The sequence below is a fragment of the Pollicipes pollicipes genome, unplaced genomic scaffold (genome assembly GCF_011947565.3).
Source record: "Pollicipes pollicipes isolate AB1234 unplaced genomic scaffold, Ppol_2.1 Scaffold_5724;HRSCAF=6776_pilon_pilon_pilon, whole genome shotgun sequence".
NCBI classification, from domain to species: Eukaryota; Metazoa; Arthropoda; class Thecostraca; order Pollicipedomorpha; family Pollicipedidae; genus Pollicipes; species Pollicipes pollicipes.
In genome coordinates this window covers 55830261-55851066 of record NW_023596746.1, presented here as the reverse complement: position 1 = coordinate 55851066, position 20806 = coordinate 55830261, and the positions used below count along the sequence as shown (strand labels likewise).

Below are 20806 nucleotides of genomic sequence, written 5' to 3'. Positions count from 1 at the left end.
CGGTCAGGCAGCGGAAGGCGCCGTGGGACGGTGTATTGCCCAGCTCGACCCCCGACTGCAGCCAGCGCGATGGTGATTGTAGGCCGTCAGCGCCTTGCTGGCCGCCGGACCCAACGCCACCCTTGAAACACGTCAGCCTTGCTGGTACCCGCAGACATCGGCTGGGTCCACACAGGGAACAACGGCTATCACGTGAGGAGCGGGGCAAACGGCAATGGACTTCGCCGTTGGCGGACGGGTCAAGAGAAAAACCGGCCAAGAGCAGGACCAACATGCAAGCACGGCTGCACAAGTATGAGTGGTGAGTATGCAACACGAGAAACCACAGATGGACCCCCTCTGTCAATCAGCCGATGTGGTGCGCCCCCCCCCCCCCCCCCCCCCCCCCCAGATCCAGAATCCAGCGGTAAGTACATGCGCCTTTCAATTGCCACTCAGTTGTAGATACTTGGTTAAAGTTAGTTTGAAGGCGAATTTATGACAGCGTGCCACGGGCGCAAGGGAATCAATGCAGACAAACACAAGATCTTACCTTCATTTTCTTGTTGAGAACCGTCCCCCAAGATGGGAAGCAGCCGCTACTCAATTGATGGGATTCGATCCATCGCACCACTTCCTTCCAGGTCAGCCTCGTCGATGAAAATGAATCTCCTTTGCGTCACGAACGGACTTGATGACAAAGCGGTCAGCCACATGGAGCCTGAGTCGTCCGACTTGCCAAATGCCGAGTAGGATTTTGTCCTCGTGACGGTTAGCCCCAGCTCGCGCTGGTAGCCTGGGGCGAGACACGGGTCACGAAGGTCACGGTTAACGAGCGCGCTGGAAGTCTCACGAGTTTTGAGCTCAGCTGTCCATGAAGGTCTTCCAGAAGGGGCTCTATCTTAAGTAAATAGGTTTACATTTAATAATCTAAACTGCTCTGGTGGTGTGAACTACCATGAGCAGGTTTTAGATCAGAAGACTTTGTTCGGTTGCTTGGTGCAAAATACCAAGAAACGATAGCTTGGTTCTGACGCATGCCTGATCATTTGGGTTCGCAATTTGGTATGTGAATCTCATACTAGTTAGGACTTCAGTAATCTAGTGCAATGTTATTCCCAGCCTGATCAACCGAGTACCTGATCTCATGAAGCTGACAAGTTATCCTTGATTTGCTCAGTCAGTTCACCAACTGCAGTCAAATACTTCATGACGTGAATGTTGGGAACGAAGAGTACCATGTTCTGTTCGCCGCAACCGGTTGGTTGCCGTACCAGCGACTCCAGGTTCTGAGAAGTACAGAAAGCTTGAACATATCTGCTTTGGCTTTAAACGGCCACAGTTAACAGCATCCATGATAGCGAGAGGGAATCACATAAATGACCGTAAATGAAAATGACTAGAGCAAAAGTGGGACCGTGGCCCGTACGTTACACAGCTGGGAGCATAAGGATGTGCCAACAGAAAAGGCCATGACTTCTACAACAGGTTACTCGACAATTACTTCAGCCTCACGCGGATATATTATGTCGAACACATCCAGCGAACATCTGTCATTGCGGACAGTACGCAAGTGACGTACGTCAATGCTGGGTCCCAGCAGGTCTCTGACGACGGCGATCTGAGCCCGCTCGGAGTCGGGCACCAGGTCGGCCGGCAGAAGCAGCGGCCAGTCAACCTCCCGTCTGTTCGGTCCGCTCGACAGGTCGGCACCCTCCGCTGCCGGCGTCCGGGTCGGGTCAGGGAAGCGGTACCCAAACAGGGCGAGCCCTACTGCGGCACTGGAACACGTCCGTAGCCATGCGGCGGGACGATGAAAGCCGCGTCGCGATCAAGGAAACTACGCCAACACACGGCTGAGCCTACGTGCGTCCCAACACTGCCAGCAACGCCGCGCCCTCCAAACCGTCACTAGCCTGCAGCTACACCGGCACCGGCCTTAGTCGTTCCGTTAACATCCGCTTTGGCAGCGCACTCACGGCTGATGCACATGAAGAAGGAATGGACGACTTCATGCTCGAAGCCCTCCGGCTCCACCAGAATCGGCCTGGTCACGGCATCCCTGCGCAGATGGTAGTCGTGTTGGCTGCATGCATTCACCGCAAAATGGGAAATCGGTTGAGAGCAGTTACGCCTTCAGGTCTAATTGAAACGAAAAAAAATGCTGACATTTTGATTTTTCAGCAGATACCTGTATGCCATTCAAGGGCACAAACGTACATGCACCTGACTGAATAGGGAACACTACCGGTTCATTTGCAACTCTTAACATCCCACCCAAACCAGGGGGTCTGGGCTCGTGTCTCGGTTACGCACACCTGCCGTGTTTTAAAGCCGACTTCACACGGCGTGCGCCCACGCTCCGTACTCCCGCAACGCGCAACGCCACGCACCTGAAGTAGGGCACCACCCCTGAGCCCACACTCGGCGGGGAAGTCGGAGTACACTTCAGCCACCACGGTGATGTTAACGTCGCCGAGCTGGCCGGGCCGCAGCCGGTACGGCACGACCTCGGCCACGCCGGTCGACCACGCACGAGGTCACCACCGGCGCCGAGAGCGTCTCGAACTCGTCCGACGCCACCAGTGTCAGCTTGACCTGCAGCCACAGGCGCCGGGGCATGTTTAGCGTCCACAGGACCGGCGGGATATCGCGTGGGGCCAGTAGGGCCCGAGCGGACAGCTAGTACAGCTAGTGCTGGATTCAGTCTTATCCGGCATGTGGCGTGTGGTGACGCCGAGCACCGACAGAGATAACACGAGCGAGCAAGATAACACGAGCGGAACAGAGCGCTCAGGAGAGCAGCGAGGACCCACCGGCAGTGCCTCTTCGTTGTAGTTGAGCACCGAGACCTTGAGCACGAGCGTCTCGCCGCGTTTCACCGAGTAGGGCAGCGTGTAGCTGAACGAAGAACGGCTGGAAGCTGGTGAGGGAGGCCGACGGCGCCACGCCAAGGCCGGCCATCTCCGAGCTGCACACGGCTCCGCCTACCCACTCGGTGATGGTGTCCGGCACCTTCTGTGTCAGCGTCACCGAGCCGTCGTCCCTACAGGTGCGGGGTGGCCGGCTGTGACACTGGCCAGGCGACCGAGGAGCGGCACGAGATCGTGACTTGATGGTGTAACTGTCCTAGTTCCTGCATGTGGCATGGCGAGTCTTAATGTGAACATGACTAACGGTACGGAATCGTGACTTAATGGCGTAACGTTGTCCTATTTCCTGCATGTGAGGAGAGGCACGGAATCCTGGCTTGATGGTGTAGCTGTCCTAGTTCCTGCATATGGCATGGCGAGTTATAGTGCTGAAAAGGACCGACGCTTAGGGTATTAGAATGTGTTCGGTAAAGGGCAAAATCAAGAAATTGGTGTCATTATTGTGATTAGACTCAAGTATACCACTGGCCAGGTTTGATTTCAGAACCAGTGATTGCATGATAGCTTGATCTAGCCGACTTCGTTGGTATTCCAAGGCTATTCTCAGCGCAGTAACACATAATGTTTCCACAACCAGGAGATTGCAAACATGTTTCCTAACATCACCTTGCAAGTTGTATTAGTTTCGAATCTTTAGGTGGACGCATTATACACGCTGTGCTCAATGGATACACGTATACGTGACCGCACTCGAACGACATAAAACCATAGCTAATCGTGTTCATGAAAGTTTCAGCAAACCCTTGAGCAACATCCGAGTACGAGAATCAACGGCTCAAGCCCACATCCAAGGCAGCCTCGTCCTAGTCGGTGCGTCCACGTTTGTCCACTGACCCGACTGTGTAGAGGTCGAACAACCACGTCTCGCGGAAGTCGGTGCGAACCTCGTCAGGCACCTCGGACGGAGGCGGCGCCGGGGCGTCGGAAACCACTGCTGAGGGGACCGGGTCCGGGACTGCTGGCATCGGTGGAGTGTGAGCACGTCGCCTAAGAGCAGCGAGTGCATGCTCTCTTTCCCTTTATTAACTGTACTCTACGAGAACTGTGTAAGACCACGACGCCATAGGCCTCCGAAAAGACACAAATCAGTCGTGGATCATCATCGTATGGTTGATGGGTGTGGAAAACAATCATGCATGAGGTTATTACTACACTGCATCACCACCCGTGACTAGCGCGGGTGAAGGACTTGCGTCAAATTAGCTGTATCAGAGAGCAATCCGTTTCTTGGCTTTTGGTGCCGGGTATTGGGTCGGCTAGATGGGAACGCACCTTTGGTGGAAGTGGCGTAGCTGGAAAATGTTCGTTGTTGTGTGGCTGTGGTTGTCCAAACTTGTGTGAAGAGGCCAGCGGCTATAGACCAATCGGTGCTAGTAATAGTGCCTGGCTGGGTGGAGATAAGGCGCCAAGGATAAGCTAGGCGGATTTTGGCAATGCAGTTGCGCGCCTCGGTGACAAGGTCCGACAACACCATGACTGAGCTGCTCTGAAACAGAACGGTCCCAGGCGTGCCAGGTCAGCACAGACACGACCATCGAGCAATGCAGCTACAGCATATGACGCCGAAGGTAACGCCAAGTACGAAATATGCACGTCAGCTGCAAAACACTGCGAAAAAAGCAGTTTCTTGCATGTGTGTCGGCAGCACCTGACAGAAGCGTTGTCAGTCAGTTTTCGGAGTATTGTCCGTCTCCTTACAGTTAAATCTGCATTCAGTTGGTCGAATACTTACATCGAATGCGGTGAGCGAATCGGCATGGGTCGAAGCCCAGCCGTAATACCGCGGTGGTGTAATAGTAATACCCGACTGGAACGGCCTCCTCCGCCTGGCCGGCATGGCTGGTGGGGAGCCAGGGGGGTCCGAGGGCAGCGGCAGTCCGTCTGGCACACACCACAGAGTTACGTCACCCACACGTGAGACAGACGTAAGCGACGTCACACATGACCTGGTGGCACAGACTGACGACCTGAGGTCGCTTAGCCCCGACGTTATTGGCTGTTCAGTGTTTGGATGTTCGATGACAACGGAAAACAAGAGCAGGCCCGACGAACCCAACCTGAACGTGGAAGATCGGAACGAACAACACTAGTGAATTGTCTACAACCTTAACATTGGTTTATCTAGTTCAGCCATTGGATAATCTCCCCCACATTATTAACATCAAATAACCATACATCCCGTATACGCTTCCGAAGTATCCATTTTAGAGGGAGTGCTTCATTTTTATATGGGGTTTTGAACTGAACTAGCCATCTTCAAGATCATTTCGTCCAGTTCACAGTTCTGCCCTTCTTGAAACCTAAACCTCGATTGTTTCTGAGGTTCACGCCGGGGAAGATGTGTAAACTATTTCGGGGAGACTATTTCAAGGTCACCCAGACATCCATGCCGCCATAATAAAGCTATTTAGATCCTGTAATTTTATTAGCCACACGGCAATCAAAGGCAAAAATTTTGTTGAGTCGTCCATGCCTGGCGTTGGTGAGCACGCCTTCCGGACATAATGGCCGTTAGTTGGCTGTCAGTCAATGTAATGTAAGGTGCGATAACAGTAACAGTAATAAGCAGTCTTTTCCACTCACAAGCATACCTATAGCTGTGAGCGATCTTATTTCATCACATGTGATGCATGCTTCAACGCCTTCAAATGTTTGTCATTCCCTCTAATGCCACGCGTCTTGCCCGAAAAATAGTGTGCACTCCTATGCGGTGTTGCAAATGCCTGAGCCGCACTGACTGTACTCACGTTTGGCCCTGCAGTACTCGTCGTCGTTGATCTGACTGGTGCCAACACGCGAGGTGAGAACTCGAAGGCTTTCATAGATGTCAGACAGAGTGATCTTGTTCTTATCGCCGAGTAGGCTCACCGATTTGTCAACCACATCTATAAACGGAGTTCATCGTGATATAACACTACACATTCACCTACTGATTCATTTCATCACGCATTCAACTATTCAGCCCTAAGAAACGTGATGCTTTGTGCGAGAAATCATAATTTGTAGAAAGGAAAAAGAAACGGTCGCTTTTTAACGTCGCGAATCATACCAAAAGCCAAACAAATATTAAGTATGTCGCTAGTGTTTTCAGCCGGCATACGGCATCTGCGCCGAACAGTATGTACTGAACTTTGTTTTGCGTTAGATAAGACGCATAATGGTATAATCCACCATGGGGGGACTGAACTTCTAATCATATTACCACGCGCCCAGGTGGCCGGTTGAATGCCTTTCGCTTGGGCGGTGGCTGGAGGGGGAGCAAGTAACCCCTAAGGCTTCACCACCTGAGAAGCCACAACTGCCATATTTACAGAGTGGGTAGGTTGGTATGTGAGTCAGAATCACTTAATTGTAATCACTTAGTTGTTATCAGTTGAGTCAAAATTTGAGGTTTCTTGGTCATAGCATTTGGGTCAAATGGGGCAAAAAGTCTAACAGCAGACTGGCGTCTAAAGTGTGCCAAGACCTCCTCATGCAACCGCCTCCAGCCTAAATACGGTTCTGAGGAAATTATTACCGATGTTCATTTAAGGTCAGTTACCTTATGCAGCCTTAAAGTCATGGTTAATAAATGCATATGTTATGTGAGCAGCAATAGCCTTATTCCTCTGAGAAAAACCAAGAGAATGGAGAAATAGATTGGTGTTATATTGGCATCATATTACATTGTTTGATTAAGTTATCCTATCTTACATTTAACCAATCTATTTCTCCATTCCCCTGGTGTTTCTCCGAGGAATCAGGCCATTACTTCTGTCTTATCTAAGTGAAAAATATTCCTCGCGAATGCACTGACCAACTTAAGCGCTATGTTATCTTTGTTTTTAGATTTGAACATGCGTCAAGGATTAAGCTAGGTGGTTTGCTCCTGAAAAGATGTTGACCGGTGTACTTTTAGGTCAGTGACGTACTCTGACGTTTAAGAAGTCCACGAAAGATGTGTGTTCTGGTCCCCGACATTAATAAATTCGAAATGAGCACCATAAGCTACCACATGGAGCATAGCCTCAAGTAAAAAATATGTTGGTTTTGACCTCAGTCTGGCCTTTACGCTTGGCCCTAGGTCAATGTCATTTATTGTAATTCTCAAAGGGACTGTTTGATCGCCCAGAGAAGCTATATCAGAGATGCAATGTTTCGGCTAAAAATCCGTTGTTTCATCAGATTGAAGGATATTCTAGAAATTGTCTCAGCTGATAATCACCGCCAGACCTTAACCTGCAATAGATCAGCGACCTCACGTAGTGCGTCTAATATTTGTATAACAAATTATCCAATACTCGTTTGATTACAGTTTTGCAACATTTAACGCAACACCGCGATGCACACCGCGTTGTTCGGAAATTATGTTGTAAATCCACGTGAGCGCGTGCTAAGCTCTCTGAAATGTTCTTCACACTCGAGGTATTCGACCTCTCGTGAATTTTTCATAACACAAGTAGGTAGTCGCGTGGTACGTAGTAACACGAACATGATAATGATCCTTTTTATGTAAAGTACTGTACACAAACGAACGTGCACAAGCAGGGAGGGTGCATGGTGTGTTCAGATCAGTACAACGGAGCTATGCGCGCGCAAAAAAGAAAGAAAGCGAAACTCTAGTGTTTGATCTTACAAAAAGGTTGGCAGACTGCACTTGGTTGACGAGCTCGAGAGTTGGCCTCAACGACAGTGAAGTAATTTGTATCATGACTTCATGCATGGTCAATGGTCACATGCATGTGGAGCCACTGATGCCTGGAGCACTTGCGCTGTTGCATGACATTATCCTCCGACTTGATGACGGGGGTCCTCATATACATCGCACAAAAGCGGGGTGACACGCTTCGCCGCGAAGTACACACACGTTTGCAGGCATGACAAATATCATTACGTAACGATACAACAGTACTTTTTGCCTTATTCCCCGTAGGTTAACCAGGAGAAAGGAGAGACAGATGTATTTATATTTCGGCTATAAGGAATTGACCGAAAGGAGTACCAGTAGTAAAATTGGAAGTCGCCTGCCGACCTAACAAATTCTTAGGTTAAAAACAGCTGTGGCTCGCTGTTTGAAGAAAAGCAAGTATCAAGGGGGATCGCCAGTCAATTTTGAATTTACTCCTAATTTGTGTTATCTCCCCTTTCTAATTATTCAACCAGGAACAAGGCCCACAGGGCTGTCTTATATAAATGCATCATGTCCCTCGCAAATGCACTTAGAAAATGACGTAGTCACTACATAACCTCTCATAGAACGGCACGCACTATAGCAGTGACACAACATAACAAAGAGGACGGAAACTTCGCAGACGCTGGGACTGAAGTAGTTTCGGACTTTGCACGATCACACCAATGACGTAAGCACGCAATGCACACTGAAAGCAGCCAGCCGTTGATGAGCTTGGCTTTAGGTAAAGTATTGGCCAAGACAAATGTTGAGAAGGGGGACACGAGCGGACGCTGACGATAAATTATCCCGTGGATGGTGCGTGTCCACCACTCACCAAGAACCGACTATCACGCCCTAAACGGAGAGTTCCCCCCTCCCCTCCCCTCCCCCCCCCCCCCCAAGACCGGCTGTCACTTTATGGACGGAGTGTACCCACCACTCACTGCAAGAAGATTGTCAACCCGTTGTCGGAGAGTACCCACAACTCGCTGAGAGCTGACTGTCTTCCCATGGGTGGAGTGCACCTACCACTCACTGTAAGAAAGCTATCACTCCGTGGACGGAGAGTGCCCACCACTCACCGAGTCCACAAAGGGAGCGGGGAGCTGCCGTGACCGTCAGATGCACGGTGTCCCGCGGCTGGACGCGGGCAGGCGACCAGCGCAGCGACACCTGGTTGTCCAGACAGCGCTCCGCAGCGTATGACTGGCTGTCCGCGATCACCTCGCCATCAATCACCATGTAGACCAGAACATGGAAGCCCGAGGACATGGATGACGTCACTGGGATCGTGAGCGCCACCTGACCTGTTGACGCAGACCGGTTGGTGTTTCCCTGCTGCCCGTGGCTCGCTAGTCACATGGGTAACAGCTGGGTGATGGCGGTATGCCAGACGCACAAACTGTTACGGGGCTGACATCTTGGTACAGACACGTGCAAACTTCAAGATGGCCATAGTTTTCTCACTCCTCAGTCATGCACGGCATGATCAGCTGCGTGGTGTCATCGCCACTCCTTCAGCTATAATGTCCGTTATGTACTGTGTACTGTTCTGGGCCAGGCGCTTCAAATGCGGCGGTGCTTGACTGTGTTGGACGCAGTGCGTGACGCTGTAACGGCGCAGAGCGATTTCCATCGCGAGTGCAGCAAAATCGTGCATCAACAAGACAATGAACTCAGGCCAGCTCTTAAACTACTCGCTATGCACCACAAACCGCCCAGTGTCAGGGACATATCTTCAACCGCTCCGTCTATCGTGACACTGATTAGGCGACCCAGCCGCACCAGCCGGTGACGCCTCTCTCACCGACGGGGTGTGGCCCGGACACCGTGGGCAGGTCAACGACCGTGCCCTCCTGCAGTGCAGAGGCGTCGACCGCCTCGGAAAACGTCACCGGCACTAAGTCCGCCAGCAAGATGTCGCTGTTGGCCGTGACCTGACGCGCCCGGCGAACACAAGGTCAACACGCTTCTCCGACTGCAGGCCTCGGTTCTGCTTCGCGAGTTGCAACAGCATGACCGCTATAGGCACATTTTCAGTGGCAGTGGCAGGTGTACAAGCCTTGTACAATTCACATTAACAGTGGCAGGTGTACAAGCCTGTCTTCTTAAATAGCATAGCTTCTATTAACGCAAGTAAATAACGACGTCTGGTGTCAAAACATTTTTATCTGTTGCCAATATCAAGAGCACGATATCCAAAGTCAGTCTGAATCAGTCAGATTGGCAGAATTAATCACAATTTGAATCAGAGTCGGGCCAAAGCCAGGTCCGAGTTTGAATCACATCAAGGCATTTTACATTCAGAGACCTACAAGGAAAGTGCCTTATTTTACCTCCCGCGCAGCATGACTTCTTCATTTGCAGCTTTCGAATGTTGTCTGTACAATACACTCTCAATGTAGCTCACCTGGTAAAACAGCTCGAACTGCGATCCCAGACGGGTCGTGAAGAAGACGTCAATGTGGGCCTCAGCGCCGCACGTGAACTCCTTGCGGGGCAGCCGAAGCAGCTGCACAAAGGCTCCTGACTCAGAAGACCAGCCCTCAACGTTGTACTTGAGACTGGGCGATGTCATCCATGTTGATGGGTACCACTTGCGGCCGGGCGGAAGACCAACTGCTTCCGCCGTACGGGTACCTGGTCTCGGATAGGCGCGGTATCGTGGCCTGCAGCGAAAGTAACCGGGCTGACATTCCACGGAAGTTTGCCCGCGCGGTGAGCGCGGGTAGCTGGGTGGTTGCCCACGCGTACACGTTCATTGGAATGTCGCTCTCGCAGTGATTAAGTTTTCCCGACTTCACGTCGCCGGCATGGGAATGGTGCTGCTTTTACCCCGCGTTCGGGTGGGGGGTCAATTTGCCCTCTCTTCCAAAAGTTATTGCAAAGTAAGTGGCTAACGGCACCGCAAAGCCGCACTTAAGTTTGCGTAGTCGCAGGCAATTGAATAGCGGATCTGCTAGCTCACCAAATCAGATGCACCTTGTACCGTCGTTGACCTATGGAGGTCAAAATCACACCGAAGCCGTCAACAAGGACAGCTAGAGAATCGTTCAATCTGATGCGACAAGACAGTATTAGAAGAAGCCATGCATTTCTAAATTAGTTTCTTATGTGATAAATCAATTGAATTTGGAAAGCAACAAAGTTTATTGCCCTAGGGTCAGGTGCGAGTTCCAGACCGAGGTCAAACCAACATACTTTTTACTGGAAAGCCTTCTTATTGAACGGTTTCTGATGCATATCTCAAATTCTTAAATACAGGGACTGCAGCAGACATACGTTATAGACTTCTTATATGCTAGTGGGTCGCTGGTCTTAAATGACCCAGGTCTATCCTTTTTGTTTTGGAACGTACCGCCTAGCGTAATCCTTAAAGCGAATTCAAGTTCAAAATCAAATAATCTTCTTTATTCCATATACCCATCATCAGAAGGTCAAACAAGGTCACCGAACTAAAATGATCGCCAGTGACCTTTTGTTTAGAACCGGAATTTAGGTTGAAGGCGGTCACATGAGGAGATCTAGGGGCAGTTTGGACATCAGTCTCCTTTTTGATACTCTTTGACCCCATTTCACACAATGCCATGACCTATGTTGATACGGACATCAACTGTTGACACAAATGAGTTCGTATACCCCCGAACTCAATTTGTGAGTTGCTGTGAGCTGTGAGCTTTGTGTTTCTATTTTCTTTAGTACTTGATATCACAGGGCGTCAATTTGGCTTCCCACCCGAGCGAAGTGCATTTAACCGGCCACCTGGGCGTGTATTAAGCTACGTAATCGCTAGACCATGAATAGGCTATGACAATGTGCGTCGATTACAAATCTGAGACCTTTCCACCATGCTAACTTATGGACACCTGAAAGGCATTGTCAGCCACAACTAAGTAAGGAGGATGAAATAGACGAAATCGTCTTCCTCAGCGCGCAAAATAAACCACATCCACACATGCACACGCACACGCACACGCACACGCACACGCACACGCACACGCACACGCACACGCACACGCACACGCACTCGCACACGCACACGCACACGCACACGCACACGCACACGCACACGCACACGCACACGCACACGCACACGCACACGCATACGCACACGCACACGCACGCGTACAGGCACACGCCCTTACAAACACGCACAAGAACACGCACACGTACTCGCACACGCGCACGCGCGCAAACACACACACGCACGCACGCACGCATGCACGCACGCATGCACGCACGCACGCAAACACGCATGCACGCACACACGCATGCACGCACACACGCATGCACGCACGCACGCACGCATGCACGCATGCACGCACGCACGCAAACACACTCCGTCTCCCTGCCGTTTCTGTTCTCTTCATAGAACGCTCAGCTTTCACTAGTCTACTGCGTGAAACCAAACAGGAGAGACGAAACGTTGCGAGAGCTAGACCACCCACGCACATTTTTACCCTTTTACCCAACTCTTCACATGGCTCAGTATGGGGTCGATCGGGAGCGAACACATGATCCCAAGAACGGGCGGTCCAGACGCGCAACTTGTTTGCGGCGGAGGTGCACAACAAAATGTTTTCATTAAACACTTAGGTTAGCGCAACGCACGCATACAACATTTGTCCCATGGTATAAAAACATCAACGCGCGTACGCGATTTACTTATATTTATGTGTCTGTATCAAGTTGTCTAGTGTTAGCATGTAGTGACAAAGATATTGATGTAATGAATAGTATAAGGTAGGGGCAAGCGCCGCCGGGGCCAGCGAGCGCGTAAGTCCCTATTGCTGATGTTGATACAAAAAACGGAGCCCCAGACTCGCTAACCCGAGTTTCTTGCCGTTTGCTATCACAACAAACGCCACCATTTTTAAGCGTTTTATCAAATACCTGAATCGATATGTCTTCGATTTTCTGATCTTGAGGTGGCACAGTGAACGCGACCACACCTTTGCTGTCAGACGTGACGTTCAGACAGACCGGATCGGCAGAAGACCTGCAAACGTACAGTCGTGCAGAGTTAGAGAGCATCACTGCCCGAGTTACTGGGAACTTCCCAGTCATTGGGGACTACACTCGTTTAACATGCGTCCGGGTGGCCAATGACAGCGACGCGCTTCGGGTCGGGGAAGGTGTCAAGATAACCCTTGACATCTCCAAGAGCAAGTAATCTATGGATACTAAATATACAGTAGGGATGGGTAGACCAATATGTGAACTCACTCGTGTTGGGTTTTAGGGTCGTAACTTTTGAGTCAGAGAGTTCAAATAAATTTAAGCACCAGCTTGGCGTCAAAAGGGCCCACATACATTCTCATGGAACTACCTTTAACCTAGATTCATTTCTTAAGCAAAGGTGCCTGGTGTTAATTTCAGGTCAGTAACTTTATTTGATCTTCAGAAAGTCACGGTAACCAACTACAAAGTTGTGAGTCTTGAAGGTTACAAGCAGCAAGTATAACGCCGAAAGGCGTGCTATTAACAACAGTAGGTCGATGGGGACCATTTTAGGCCAGTGATATCTGTTCTTTATAAAGTCCAAATAAGAGGCTTGCTGGTGTTTCTGTGAGCAAGAAATTCAAAATAAGCGTGAAAAACACATTGACTAAAAAGCAAGCCCTCAAGTTCGGCTCAAAAGCTCCGTAGACAGCTGTAACATCATTCAAACCTGACACATGGTCATTGAAATTTGTCAAGATCTTAAATAATATTTCTAATTGTCCAATAAACCCTCTCAAGGATGTATGGATTTCGTTAACAGTCTGTTATCGCATACAATACATAGTTGATAACAATTCACTAGGAGTTGCCTTCACTGACACAAATGGCTTGAATTTAAACTGTCAGAGGTCAACGACCTTACATGATACATTAATTCCATTATCACAAACTGTCGGCTATTGAATTGTCCACAGCTAGACGCAGTAAAGCAAATCTACGAAGCGCGGTTTGGAGGTCATTCTGGAAAAAAATCTTCGGGGGAGGAGTTAGATTATCCCCACCCAAGCGCGTGTTTAAGTATGTTGTCTATAATCTGTATATCGGAATATGCCTATGACCAGGACTGCCGGTCAGCTCAAATTTCACAAAGATCGGGGTAACCAGTTTACTTTCTTATGTTTGGCATTTACATAGATAACTATTATTTCAGCGACGGCCAGGTTTTAAGCTAGCTACGATCCTGGCTTTGCGTCAGCCCATTGTCACATGCCAAGTTCTTCTTGGGACGTCGAAGCCTTCGGTTATTTTCAGCACAAGAACTCATAATGTTAAAGCACCAGTGCATTTCTGCTGGTCAATCTCATAAAATCGGGGTGAGAACAAAGACCGAAGACACTCACTTCATGGCGAATCCGAGGTCTGTCGTCGTCCGGTGGGTCTCAAAACACAGCCTGACCAGCTCACCGGGAGCTGGTGTGTTGTCCGGGTGGCGCACCGTGATCTGAATGTGGCGGCGGACGCAGCTGAGTTAAAGACGGAGCCAAGCACCTCCAGCTATACTCGACACAGCTGAGTTAAGGACGGAGCCAAGCACCTCCAGCTACACTTGACACAGCTGAGTTAAAGACGGAGCCAAGCACCTCCAGCCACACTCGACACAGCTGAGTTAAAGACGGAGCCAAGCACCTCCAGCTACACTCGACACGGCCGAGTTAAAGACGGAGCCAAGCACCTCCAGCTACACTCGACACAGCTGAGTTAAAGACGGAGCCAAGCAGCTCCAGCTACACTCGACACAGCTGAGTTAAAGACGGAGCCAAGCACCTCCAGCTACACTTGACACAGCTGAGTTAAAGACGGAGCCAAGCACCTCCAGCTACACTTGACACAGCTGAGTTAAAGACGGAGCCAAGCAGCTCCAGCTACACTCAACACAGCTGAGTTAAAGACGGAGCCAAGCACCTCCAGCTACACTCGTCACAGCTGAGTTAAAGATGGAGCAACTCACCTCCAGCTACACTCGACACAGCTGAGTTAAAGACGGAGCCAAGCACCTCCAGCTACACTCGACACAGCTGAGTTACAGATGGAGCTAAGCACCTCCAGCTACACTTGACGCAGCGATGTTGGAGAAGGAGCCAAGCATCTCTAGCTACACTTGACACAGCCGAGTTAGAAACGGAGTCAAGCACCTCTAGCTACAGTTGACACAGCTGCGTTAGTGACGAAGCCAGGCACCTTTAGCTACACTTGACGCAGCTAACTTAGAAACGAGGCCATGCATCTCTAGCTACACTCGTTACAGCTGAGTTAGAGACGGAGCCAAGCACCTCCAGCTACACTCGACACAGTTGAGTTAAAGACGGAGCCAAGCACCTCCAGCTACACTTGACACAGCTATATTAGGGAACGGGCCAAGCACCTTCAGCTACACTTGACACAGCGGAGTAAGAAACGGAGCCAAGTATCTCTAGCTACACTTGACACAACGGAGTTAGAAATAGAGCCAGGCACATCCAGCTACACTTGACGCAGCCACTCGGCAGCAGAGCACCAGGACACACATACTTGGTGTACCGACAGACAAGCTCTGTTATCTTTGGGTGGTGCAGCACGCTTAGTAGGATTCCTCCAGGCGCATGAGAGTTTGGCGCATGAGAGTTTGGCTGCTGCGGTGTTTAGCGTACGTTGATCTACACAATCCCCAGGAGGGGAGGAGCTGACCCAGCGTAAAGTCGCCAGATCCCACGTTGGCCACTGAAATACTTGTGATTAGCAGGAGACCCAACGTGCTTCACGTCAGCATTGATACACTTGCGGTATCTGATCACCATGCCGTGTCCGAATGTAATGCAGGCTTCAGGGGTCGCCACCTCACAACCAGATAAAAGCACCAATAGTGCAATTCTGCAAGTAGTCCATGGTACTCTATCAGGCATTTGCACGTTACGAGCACGTTGCGTTTGAAAACAGAGGGGATATTAGGAGAAAGGTAAAGAAAAAAAAAGAATTTAAAATAAAAGTGTTATTTCTGACTAACCATTTTTTATCATGCTCATTCCAAATTCCGAAGAAGCTGGCCTTCAAAAGAATTTGCTCTCATCTCACCGACAACGAAATCCTTTCTAAGAAACTACGCGGGCCCACAAACACGCACCCTAAATTCAGGTGTTATATCTCACGCACCAACGTCAATGAGCGTTGAACGGAAAGAGACCGTAACGCTTGTGTAATTGATCATCTCCAATCCTTATTTATCAACATCCAGCATGCTTGTCTTGCGAAACACAAAACTAAATGCGTCACCACTTACATTTGCATGGCTCGTCTCAGCTAGAAGCTTAGCGACCGGGACCAATTGTTCGCGTCGGCGCAAGTCCTTCAGAGTCAAATCTATCTCTGCTCGCTGCCTTCAGGCAAAATACAGAAATGCCATTTTCCACGCGGATGATGCCTCTTTGCATTTCTCCCAAACACAAATCAGCGAGAATCCACACCTCCTTTACGCCACGATCCCGATGCCTTCCAACAAATTGGCGCTTAGCCCGTTTGGCACGTACCTGATCGGCGAAGGGAAGTCTGGCTTGAAATATTTGCTTCTCTGGTTTTCAGTGTCCAACTTCAGCTCTTGGTACTCAATGGTGAACGTTTTGGTGCTGTTAATCGTGACGTCAGTGCCGTCTTCTGTTACTTCGGCGGTGACCTTGAAACTGCGGGGTTTGGATCCGAAGCCGAGGTCTCTGCTACTGATATGGAACACGGGACAGTCGTCCTCGGAAATCTGCCGAATTGTGTACTGTGTTCAGACGGAGCCGCACCAGTCGGCGGCCGTTTGGGAGACGTTTCCGCCTGCGTCACGGTTTCGACAGGTGACAAACGAAGATTGTATGGCAGTGCAGGTATGCAGTGCATATTGTGGCATCCATGCATATCCTCCGGCATTACAACAGAAACAAATAAGAAGTACCACGTTATGAATTCATTTAGCGGCGTAAGGTACCAGCCGTTTCGAAAAAAGATGGATTGCTAACGTTGAAAAACACTGCTAACGGTTAAAAGCACTGATTGCTGAAGTTGAAGAACACTGATCGCCAACGTTGAAAAAGCTCATTGGTTACGTGCTTGTCAGTGAAAATGGGATTTTTTCAAACACATGATCAGCATGTCCTGCCTAAAAATGATGGAAAGATGGCATTTCTGAACTTCCTGAACAGTCTGAGGCACGGGTATCCATTTGTATTATTTTCGGTGCGCTACTGCCCCTCGCTGTCCGATCCCCCCCCCCCCCCTTTCCAGGTGAGTTTGCCCCGTCCCACCTTCTGGAGCCAAAGCACTGGCAGGGCATTGCAAATACGGAATCCAGATTACCTATATTTTAGTAGAAGCTAACTGTTTTACATGCAAAAAGAGCAAGGAAAATGTCTGGCTGCAGAAAGTTACGTTCTTTTGTCGATACGATGCCATGTGTTACTGGAAATTACAACACACCGGTCAAACGTTGGCACAGAAAATTGTGAGCAAATGTTTAGCCGGCAGCAGCAAAAGAACCGCTGAAACACGCTGACCTCCATTTAACCTCCACATAACCTCCATAACGCGCCAGCCGTGTCAAACACGCTTAACACGAGTGCGATGTTGCAGCCCGCAGCCCGCCTTACGGCTACCAGCCGGGGATTTCCGAGGCAGCCTTTAATGGTCGCACACGCCAGCTTACTCTATTTACTCCGAAAGCCGTAAATGCCCCAACAACGTCTGAAGCCACGTAACGTCGGCCCTGCATCGATTACCGAAGCGTGATTTCGGTGGTCGCTGCTGAACAAAATGATAATGGTGCCCAACGAGAATATCTGCCGCCGAGGTAAAGCGAGGAAACGTATTAGGCCAGTGCTGTATGTTTTTATTCAATTGGGTATAAATCCAAACTCCATTACGGCGAGAGGAAAGTAGATCAAACCTGGGGCGAAACCAATTTTTGTGTATTTAAGGCTAGGGTTTCTCCTGCTCAGCTCCCTAACCTATTTTGCGAAAATGCACCCCTTTGGTGTAGGCTTAACGACCGTGATACGTGACGGGTTCGCCACCAACTTACTCAAGTGCCAGGTCTGAAATTCAGCGCGGCATTTCCCAAGCAGGGACAAGGCCAGGGCCTGCGACTTACATCGGTCGGGGCCACTGTGTCGATCTTGAGAACACAGTGCATAACAAAGGTCATGTATGGTAAGGAATCCAGAACCGGCCTAGGGCAGTGTTCGAAGGAGCCTCGCAGAGGGGTCTTCGATCAAGTGCCGGATTAGAAGGTACAAGTGGCTGGCTGTAGGTCACACTAAGGACACCGGTCTGTAGGGCAGATCCATTTACGGCATTATCATGGACCCTCAAATTTCCGTCGGAAAAGCCTTTACACCGTTTGGGAACACCCAAGGCCAATACGGGCGTCTATTTCGGTCCGAGACTAACAACAGCCAACAGTCGGCCTCATGTTGGTCTAAGCGCTGGGACCCATTTACCAAGTAAAGACAAGTCCGGTGGCGGCGAGTCGCCTTGGTCGGGAGCGGGACCCTTGTAACAATATGTCGTGTCGGTCAGGAGACCACAGTGTCTGACAGATGGTCCCATGTTCGCAATAGGCCCGAGTCGGACACGGCAACATTTGACGGACATGAATAGAGATTAGAAACCGAATGCTAGAGAGCCTTTTGTTGGGGAGGTCTGTCAGTAAAAGTGGATATGATAATGTTCAATGAGAGTTGGACGATCCCTTAACGACCCTTAACGACCCTTAAGTACACTTAGGATCCTATCCCTCTGGGATTCTTGCGCGGAAAATGGTAAGGGGTTGTCTAAGCATTAAATAAGGAATGATCAAAATGAGGTCGAAAATGAACGTCAAAAATGCAAAGGACGTTCAGTCCAGGGGTATCACATTGTGTCATTTCGGATTTCCTGAGCCACCCTGGCCACAATGCTGATTTTGAGGGAATGTTTCCACATCTCAAGATATTAAAGCAAGTATCAGATATGATGCAATCAATTCACTTAAACCTATTGACATGTTTTTAAGTGAAAAAGACTGCTCTAGATGACAACATTTCTCCGCTTTCGTAGATATGCCTCTCCATGCGTCATTACTTTGATTACGTCATGGAAAGTTTGCATGACGTTGAGATGGTGTCAAGTAGCTGTGCAAGATTGCCACTCTAGCACTCACATAAAGAACTCCAACCCGCCAAAAGACGGCAGAAGCGGAGCGGAAGATGTTCGCTTAAGCCAAATATGGTTATGCGCTCATGTTTTGGGCCTCCCTCGTAGCGTTTCTGCACAGTTACACGAGAGTTTAAAACGTATACTTGCGTTTACATACTTGGTTATGGCGGCATTCTCAAGTTATTCAATCAGAAACATCATTTCCGTAATAGCCAGCGACCATGCATAATTTCTTACATTACGCAGCAAAGAACGCGACTCATGGTTGGAACTGGCACAGCTTGCTCATTACTGAATGGGAGCACACTGACGTCTGTCAGAACTGTAAATCGTGCTCCTGGACGTCAGATCTGGATGGTTCTACAAAAATATTGTTATCAGCCTTAAACGTATCAAGACCTGTGAGATGGCAAAATCTGAATGATGTTATTGTTGCATGCATGCATACCTGAGTGGCCTTGAAGTAATATGCACAAAACAGTCTGCACATCTTCGGACGGGCGTGTATCCCACACACTTGAAAGTTTAAAGTTTTGAAGGGACTGTTCCACATTTTGTCAGGTTTTGAACTAAATTAATCATTTTGAACAGCGTTTTGTGCAGTTTACAGCCCTGCCCATCTTAAAAATTGAGCCCCCTAGTTCCTGAGCTGCACGCTCGCGAGGATGGAGAGACTATTTCGGGTAAAATATTTCAATGTCAACGTCGCATTCATGACGTCATAACAACGTTATTTAAATCCTGCTATTCCATAAGCCATGCGGTGATCAAGGCCAAAAATATATAATGTTCGAGTCGTTCATATTTGGCGTTCGTGAGCACGATTTCCACGGCAACGACCGTCAATGGGGTCTCAATCAACGCTGTGCAAGGTAAAAGACATATTTAAACAATGACATATCGAGCATATTTACTAAACAGGACAAAAATGGTGTTGTCTAGAGCAGTCTTTTCTTCTTAAAGATACACTAACAGTCATAGCTGAGCTTGTTTTCATTACATCCCATGCCTCCTCAAATATCTTCAAACGTGGAACATTGCCTTTAAAAGGAGTAACAATGACGCATTTAGGAGTATATTTACTGAACGGAGAAATTGTGATGTCTAAAGCAGGTCCTTCTCACTAAATAGTATGCATTTTACTATAAGTGAGCCTATTTCATCATATCTGATGCATGCTTCAATATCTCAACTTTGGAGCATTCCCTTTAGGAAGGTAAGGGCTGTAACTGCACCAAATGATCTTCAAAAATGCTCTTTCGGTTCAAAACCCCCATACAAATGGCAAACATTCCCTTTAATCCCCTTCAATACTATACTGAACCCATCGCCCCCAATGCACATAAGCGAAAAAGGAAACACTGGGCCAATGAAATGCAGCTGGTGTCTAAGCTGCCGGTATAGTAGGCGCTAAACGCATCAAGAGACATCAAACATCAACAACATAAAAAGGTTGGAACCGATCAAATATTTATTTCAGCTTAATCTTGATATTAGGACCGGAAATTAAACTAGCCGATGTCCAGAGAAAAATCAGAATTTTAGCGTAGGTTAGGTCAGCTTTGTTGGCTCAGCCCACATCCTATTCTAGAGCGTCTTACCCCTGCGTGCATCCTTGATCCGAGAAAACATGTGGAACAATTTTAAAAAGAACTCTGAGCTTGCGTACTCGCAGTACTAGAAGGAAGAAAACCACTGGCCACAGTTGCAGTTTCCATGCAACCGAGCGGTGTTAGTAGGACAACAACGGATGGCGGGCACCTGACGCTCGAGAACAGCCGCTGTGAAATAATGCTCCCGAAAGTCTTTCTAAATGAATTTGTGCCGGTCAAAAATTAGACCAGGGCGTCAGTTTTACATGTCAAGTGTTGAGAATGTCTTCTGAGGTGATAAAAAACTTAAGGAACAAGAAAAAGCGGTTCTATGCTTATTTGTCTCATTCCTCCATCAAATTCCGTCGCCGATTTGCAGTTGTGTGGATGCTCATACGTTCCTATCATAAATATATAAGTTGCACAGGTGAAACCTGCTCCCAATTACCTTCTGAAAGTTCGAATTGGCATCTTAAAGCGTTCAAAAGTACTTCTTTCTGATA

General features: G+C 49.0%; 2 long non-coding RNA genes across 2 annotated transcripts; both read right to left on the bottom strand.

Annotated features, from left to right (window-relative positions):
- Positions 1-4315: 4315 nt before the first annotated feature.
- Positions 4316-5789, bottom strand: LOC119102615 (uncharacterized). The gene is made up of 3 exons (XR_005094720.1): positions 5660-5789; positions 4645-4793; positions 4316-4398 (listed from the first exon to the last, which is right to left on the bottom strand). It is a non-coding gene; the product is annotated as an uncharacterized LOC119102615 (long non-coding RNA).
- A 4377-nt stretch (positions 5790-10166) lies between these two features.
- Positions 10167-14005, bottom strand: LOC119102614 (uncharacterized). The gene is made up of 3 exons (XR_005094719.1): positions 13908-14005; positions 12457-12562; positions 10167-10232 (listed from the first exon to the last, which is right to left on the bottom strand). It is a non-coding gene; the product is annotated as an uncharacterized LOC119102614 (long non-coding RNA).
- Positions 14006-20806: the final 6801 nt, after the last annotated feature.